The following is a 7,627-nucleotide window of genomic DNA, read 5'->3' as shown; positions in this document are numbered from 1 at the left end:
TCGCTCGTACGAAAAGCAATAAAATTTTCAGCGCTGTCATTAGACAGTCTTTTCATTTACATGTGATAAGCAGAATTTTAAACTTTGCATAATTATATTAAATTTTAACAAGTTTATTTGTTAAGACATATATATATATAAGACCCGCATATTCTTCATAGGTTTAACTTAACGTCCAACGGCAGTGGAAGTGGGACACCCCGTAGCTAACGCTAACTGCAATCCGAAGCCGGTTTAAAGTTTCCACGCTACCCCGCTCCCTAAATCGAGTTGGCATCGGGGCGTCCCTCCGCGTCCAGCATGCATGCGCCCTTGGGAGTGTACAGCCGGGTGGATTATTAACCACAGGACGCGGGTTGCAGCCGGCGCGGGCGGTTGAATTTCCTCGAGGCGGCATTTGCTCGAGAACCCGCGCCTCTACGCAATTTATATAACTGCGCATAATTAATTTATATGTAATTCCGCTCGTGAAGGAAAACCGAGGAAACTCGGCGACGAGTCGCGAAGCGATCTCCGTGAACTCGAACGCGCCTTTAATGAGCTCGATGACATCAATTTCTTCGTAATTGTGCGGGACAATAGCAACGGCTCGAGGCGTCTTGTAGCTGTACGTCTTGACGCTCATATTCGCCTGAGGCGAATTTCAGGAGGGGACAGTCGTGTCCGGATACTCAAATATTATTTTGTTTGTACTGAGCAAATACGCAACGGCTGGATAGTACATTCCTAGTAAAGGAATCTGAAAAAAAATTTCCCCTTGGTATTGGGAGGATCGTATCGAGAGCAAACACGGCGAAAAGCTAAAACGAGATAATGCCACGGTTACTTTCTAACGGTCACTTTTTTTTAACCGCTCTCTAGACTATTTTTGTGTATCCAGATAAATGTACACTCATATCTTACTTATGGTCATATCTTACTTATATCTTATACGTTATTTATATCCTACATCTGTTTATATCTCGTTGATTCCTGATTTATATCTTTACGCGTTTATTTTTACATGTTTGTTTTTACATGTTTACTAAATATTTTCAGCGCATTGATCGAGTGAATTCTTTCCTGTCCTTCACTTTTTCAGATTCAGGAAATTGCGATTTGTACACGGTCATTTCCGGCTGTCTCGGGGATCGTTGCCCAATCTCTTTGCAAATTTAGGAACCTTCACAAAAGGAAAGGGATAAAAAAAGGATAAGAACGGTTGTCCGAGAAACTCGTAAAGCCCTTTCAGAGTGCATTTGGACATTGACAACACGTAATATTCGCAACAATGAGAAAAAAAGCTGTCGTATGGACATGCCTGTTATACCTGTATTGTTTCGATCAAGAGACGAGGATGTTTGTCCTCTGCAAGCAGTTTCAGAAAAGAGTTACGTGCAGAAAGATAGGGGAAGAATAAATATGTGAAAGTCGGTATTTTTTTTCTTTTGTAAAGTACGAAGAGTATCCTAGTAAAAGGATTGAACAGATATAAATTCCAGGTATATAGGTCCAAAGTGCTGTAGAAGACCTTCGTTTTACATCATTATGCCATTATTGATGAAGTTACAGCAAAAATATACGAACAATTTTGTTTTTTAACGGACATGTTTGTAATTATTCATTGCCGATTTGTATAATGAAATCTATATTGCCTGCATATCGAGAAAACAGTATAAGATAGTTTACAAGTACAGCCTCATAGAAAAAAATTAAAAAAATAAAACAATATTTATATGTGATAATATATATATATTTTATTTTGTCATGGATATTTTATTTTATTTATATTTTAATTTATAATCTGTTTAATATGCCCACAATTGGTCTCAACGCGCGAAAAGTTAGAAATTATATCCAGTCAAAAAAACATTGAGAAGCAAATAGTATTATTTGCGCAATATATTGTACCATTGAAACAATTGACTGAAAATTGGGAAAAAGAAATTAATAATCACATGAAAGTAAAAAAATCGTAAAAAAAATTTAAAAAATTAAAAACGCATAAAATCACAAAAAAAAACCCCTCTCATTACTGTTACCTTGACGCGGTTGAGGGGCTTATCCCTTGGGAAAATTTACCTTAGAAATCTTAAAAAAAAATCTTAAAACTTACTTTAAAGAAAAATTTAAGGTAAATTTGGACACTTTAAAACTATTGTTTAAGGTAATCTTATAACTATAAGGCAACTTACTTCGTAGCCTCTCCTTCGTATAAATGCTAGAGGAAAAACAAATATTTACCCGACAAAAAAATTATTTATTTCGAAATTTTATTACTATTTTTTAACTAAATTTGTTTCTTAAGATGCAGTCTATGATTATAAATATTTTCTCGTATTTGAAAAAACACTTACCTTGGTGGGATTCGAACTCGGGACCTCTGGATCGTGAGCCAACTGCCTTACGTGGTAGACTACTTCTTAATTTAATGTAAGTGTTATATATAGTCTACATATGTCATAACCAGCGCAAATATATAATTTTTCAAAAATTATCTTAAGAAACAAATTCAGTTTAATAATTATTTCAGGGATAAGTAAATTTTAAGGTAAGTATTAAAGCACTTTAAAAATTCCAGATGCAATATAGAAATAATAATAAAGAAAATAACTTAAAAGTTATCCTCTATAACTGTAAACCTTATAACTTTAAAATACTTATAACTTTAACTTTATAACTTTAAACCTTGAAGATTTAACCACATGAAATAAATCTTCTTAAAAGTTTGCTTCCTTGTAACTTTTAAGTTAAGATCGAGATTCATAAAAAAACTTTAAAGTTTAATGTTTTCTTATAATTACCTAAGATTTATTAAAATTACTTTAAAGCTACTTTTCCACTCCTTTAGAGTACCAGAATACTATTTTAAAGTCAGTTTTTAAAACCTTTGGTTTTCTAAGATTTTTTTACAGTCAGTTTTGAAATACTTTAAAATTTCTTAAATTACTTTAGATTAACCTTTTACACACTTTAATTTACCTAAAAATTTCTTAAGTAAACTCTTAAATTTTTAAGATTACTTTTAAGAACTTTAATTTTATTTAAAGTATATTTTCCCAAGGGATATCTTTTAATATTAAAAACGATAACCAAAGACAGTTAATCATAAAAGAAAATTACTATTATCATTAAACAAAAACTCAGAGAAAATTATTCAAATATATATTTATTGTGTAATACTAAATAAAAAATATTATAAAAAAATAATCAACCTTTATTATTAACAATAGATCTACAAGGTGTTACTACGAAGGCTTTTTCTATTTTTTCTATGTAATTCCATCTGCAGAATGATTTTGAAATAAATATTCATAAAAAATATTATTTTCAGATAATTTGTTTAAATAAATTTGTTTAAACAAATTAATTTTGCAATTCTGAGGTTAAATTTGTAATCAGCTATCAAAAATCATGAAAATTATATTCATTTCGCTTGATGATCTTCCGTTAATTCCTTTAAATAAAGATATAGGAGATATTATACTTTAAGTTAAAAAAATAATCGTAAATTATTATTAACAATTTGGATCTAAAAGATATTACTTTGAAGGCCTACTATGTTTTTTCTATGTAATTCTATCCACAGATTTTGAAATAAAAATTTATAAAACATCTTACTTTGAGATAATTTGTTTAAACAAATTAATTTTGAAATTTAAAGCTTGAATTTGTTATCAACGACTTGAAATATAATTAAAATGATATCCATCTCGGTTAAACTATACCCTAGAAGCTTGTGTCTATGAAGGGATTACCGTTTTTTGCATATGAATTTCATATTTACTGGATTGCACTCTATGTTTAACAATTTTCGTTGTGCGACAAATATATTTCCGCAGTACTGCATTAATGCACAAGTCTTCCTGAGGATTTAAAAAAAAAAATCAACGGGATATCTTAAAAATTGTGCTGTCACAAGAATTTTGTCTAAAAACAGCACAGAATTTCCCACTGTGCGCCTGGAATTTGCAATGAAAATTCTATACATAGAACTTGATGACCTTGCCCGGAAATGCTCCTGCGATATAATCAAATCTTTTCTGCAGAACTACGTTGCAAATGGTTTATATATTCTTGACCACTAGATGTCTTTGAGTCAAGACATAAGATTGCTCGCGAAAAAAAAAAGAAATAATAGATTCCTCCGATACATCCGTGGGAAAGCAGACTCCGGATTGATCCTCGACGCGATGATTGACAATTCACTTAGAAGCTTCGCTCAAGCATCAGAAAAATTACGTAATTAAGCCGCAGCCCTCGAGTTCTTCGGCTTCGCGACGCACGTTTGTTCAGCGGACCTCCTCGCGGAGAGCCGTTTATTACGCGTCGGTGATCGTCGTTATGCTAGTGTAGCGCGTTAAATTATGGCGATTCGGCGAGAGAAGATTCAGCGTCTCGTTGCGACGCAATACATTGCATTACGAAATATCCGGGACAGGTCCTCTCCCCTTCGTGCCGCGCCGCCCGTAAAACTTCTAGACTCGCTCGTTCGCGAATTGAAGACCACTTAACGATTATGAAATTGACATCGCTTGAAATTAATCGGTGCCACTGCTCCTAAAACGATGAAAATAGCGCGTCAATAAATGTATCCTGACGTAAGAATAATCTTGATAAATTTTTCTGATTTTTTGTTGAAATTTTTATTTGACGCGTCATGAAATGTTTCAAATTCGATAAACCAAACGAAAAAATAAAATTTCAGATTAATATCTTCTGTATTAATCATTGTTTCTTAAAAATAGTTTTAACTATTCAAATATTTATGGAAAACCATTATTATATTCTTGAAAGATGAAGATTTCACTCTGTATAAGTAAATTAGAACATTTCCTGCGCAGATTATATATCTTGCAAACGGGAAACAAAAATAGCTCTGTTCGGGGAAGGATACACATGGCGAGTCCTTTAGAATATTTGTGTAAATCTTAGATTTCTTTTTAAACTTTTCGTTCTCTAGCTTTTGTAATTAGAAATTCCGAATTGCCATCACCGTCCAGTTTCGTCTTTTTCAAAATGGTGAATAGCGAATTGTGTCGCCACGCGCGACGATTGACAAGAGGCGATTTAGTATTCCTCGTCCGAGAAGGACCTAGACCCAGTATTAGACGGCAATTGCCTAATACAGCGTCACAAATAATGCGCGGAATTGGATTAGAAAGTTCCTCGCAGCCTTCGGCCTGTCTCTGTTTCTGTCTCGGGTGAAGACGGTCGGTTACATCATCTAAAAGCGTATTTCGCAAAGAGATTAAGAGCAGAAAACAGGAAGCAATAAAGAACACATTGTAGATTAGCCTGTAGGAATTCGGTAAACATGTATCTAAACGACTGGTTTCAGAAATGATTTACATCAAATTACATAATAATTCTAATTTACAAAAGGATACCGAATTCCTACATTATAATGTAGGAATTCGGTATCCTTTTGTAAATTTCTACGCCTCTCATTACGCTATCTGTTACATTTCATAATTTTATTTTACTTTCTACTGTATTTTATACATTTTAAATATCTTCTACATCCTATATATTAAGACTACAGCAATTTTGAGAGATACTTTCTAAATTTCTAAAATATTGTACGTATTCCTTTAAATTCAATTTTGTGTACAAAATATATATATTTTATGTGATATTACTCATTCTAATAAATATACTTGAAATAATACTATTATTTTACTTCTTTTTCATGGCATTATATTTAATTTTTTTTTGTGTTTTTCAAATAAATATTAATTATTTGCATGGTCTGATCAGATCAAGGAAGCGCAAGGTGACAATTTATTTAAATTTATTTAAAATGGGAACGTATGCATGATGTAAGCCTGATCTACAATGTGTTCTTTGTTTCCTGTTTTTTGCTCTTTTAACATCTTTCTAGTCTCTTCTGAAATTCGTCAATTTTTATCTTGGACGACAGATAAAAGAGGTTAAAAGAGCAAAAAACAGGAAACAAAGAACACATTGTAGATCAGGCTTACATCATGCATACGTTCCCATTTTAAATAAATTTAAATAAATTGTCACCTTGCGCTTCCTTGGTCTAAGAATAATATTTATACATATTTACTTATTTATTATTTATACTTTTACTTATATTTATATTTATTTATATTTATACTTTATTTCCATTTTGACCTACAAGATTCCTACTTTACTTGGAATTATATATGCTCATATATAATGATATATGGACCCATATATAATTTTATATGAAGCACCAAATTTCATATATAATCACATGTAATCATATATATTTATATATAATTATATATAATTATATATAATCTTTTTTTCCCGGGTAATTACTCAAGCTTTCTTTCTTCGTTCATTTTTCGTCTTTTGTCATTATTTGTCTAGCTCGAAGCTTAACTACTAGTCTAACCGACAAAGCGTGTAATCTGATCATACTTATCAGATCACACTTAGGAGTTCCAACACATACGTTAATTCCGTCGGGTGACTGGCTGTCCTGCATTTCAAGAGGAAATTGTATTCAACCTTCAAAAGATTTTGAAAATGTAGGAAGAATTATGAATGCTGAATTCTTAGCATTCCATGGTAATGGACTCTCGAGGGAACCTTTCATTTTCGATAGAGTGACGGACCTTGTGTCGAAAAAAATAAATAATTCTGCGCCAAGGAATGTATTAGCATGCTCGGTTCGAACAAGAACATACATTCGATTAAGGCACCTTAATTTAGAAATAAAAAGAAATAATACTGTTAAAAAAGTCAAGAAAAAAACAAAACTTATATGCAATAAAGTTTATATTTAAATTGTTATTTTATTCAAGTATACATTTTATTAAAAATTATTAAATGTTATTAAATGTGTATTTTAGTAATTACAAAAAACGTTACCTAATTTTATTCTGTTTGAATAAAATATTTTTTTTTTTTCGTTACATATGTCTTTTAATTATTACCTAAGTAAATTGCGTTTCAACCGAAGTTTCAACCCTTCCTCCTCACACTATAATTCAGAATCTACACTGTGGACGTGCGGTAATCAAATTACGTAATACAATACTACTAATACCCTCCCTACCCTTCCAGTGCCTTCTCTCTGGCTCCTCCCCCTGATCCGCTTCGTCATCGTCCGTGCCCATCAGTAGTTTTTCCTCCATCCTCTCCGCGATCTCGTCCCCCGCAAACTTCCTTGTCCTCCCACTTTCCTCCTCATAAGAGAGGGCTACAAAAAGACTATAAAAAGGTAAACGGGCGGTAAATTCATCAGTCGATTTTGAACCACGGTCTTAAAAAAGTGTGTCGAACAGGAAGATCTGCAGAGAATATTTTTTTGTATATGTGAGTATACTATAGAATATCTCCTGGTATATTATCAGTATACTTATAAAATATTTTGAGCATATTATTAATTTATATATAATTGGAATATATAGGTGTAAGGTAAAAAAGTAGGTATTTTATGTAAAAAATAAATAAAAATGTGAAATTATTTAATTCATATATAAACAAAGCTTTAGACAAAAATGTTATTTCACACTTTTTATTCATTTTTATATAAAGTATCTACTTTTTGATATAAAAATGTCTCTCATTTTACATTGCATATATATTTAATATCACATAAATCATATACATATATGTTCATATCACATAAATCACATATATTTCTACA

At 31.7% G+C, this 7,627-nt stretch overlaps 1 long non-coding RNA gene across 1 annotated transcript; it reads left to right on the top strand.

Moving 5' to 3' along the window:
* The first annotated feature begins 1,188 nt into the window (after positions 1–1,188).
* Positions 1,189–1,751, top strand: LOC139786450 (uncharacterized). Its single transcript, XR_011722292.1, has 2 exons — positions 1,189–1,409; positions 1,490–1,751. It is a non-coding gene; the product is annotated as an uncharacterized lncRNA (long non-coding RNA).
* Positions 1,752–7,627: the final 5,876 nt, after the last annotated feature.

This window comes from Temnothorax nylanderi, unplaced genomic scaffold (genome assembly GCF_030848795.1).
Source record: "Temnothorax nylanderi isolate EJ_2023f unplaced genomic scaffold, tnyl_v1.0 TNYL_tig1038_pilon, whole genome shotgun sequence".
Taxonomy (NCBI): domain Eukaryota; kingdom Metazoa; phylum Arthropoda; class Insecta; order Hymenoptera; family Formicidae; genus Temnothorax; species Temnothorax nylanderi.
Note: the sequence above shows the minus strand (reverse complement) of the source record. Positions and strands in the feature narration are given on the sequence as shown.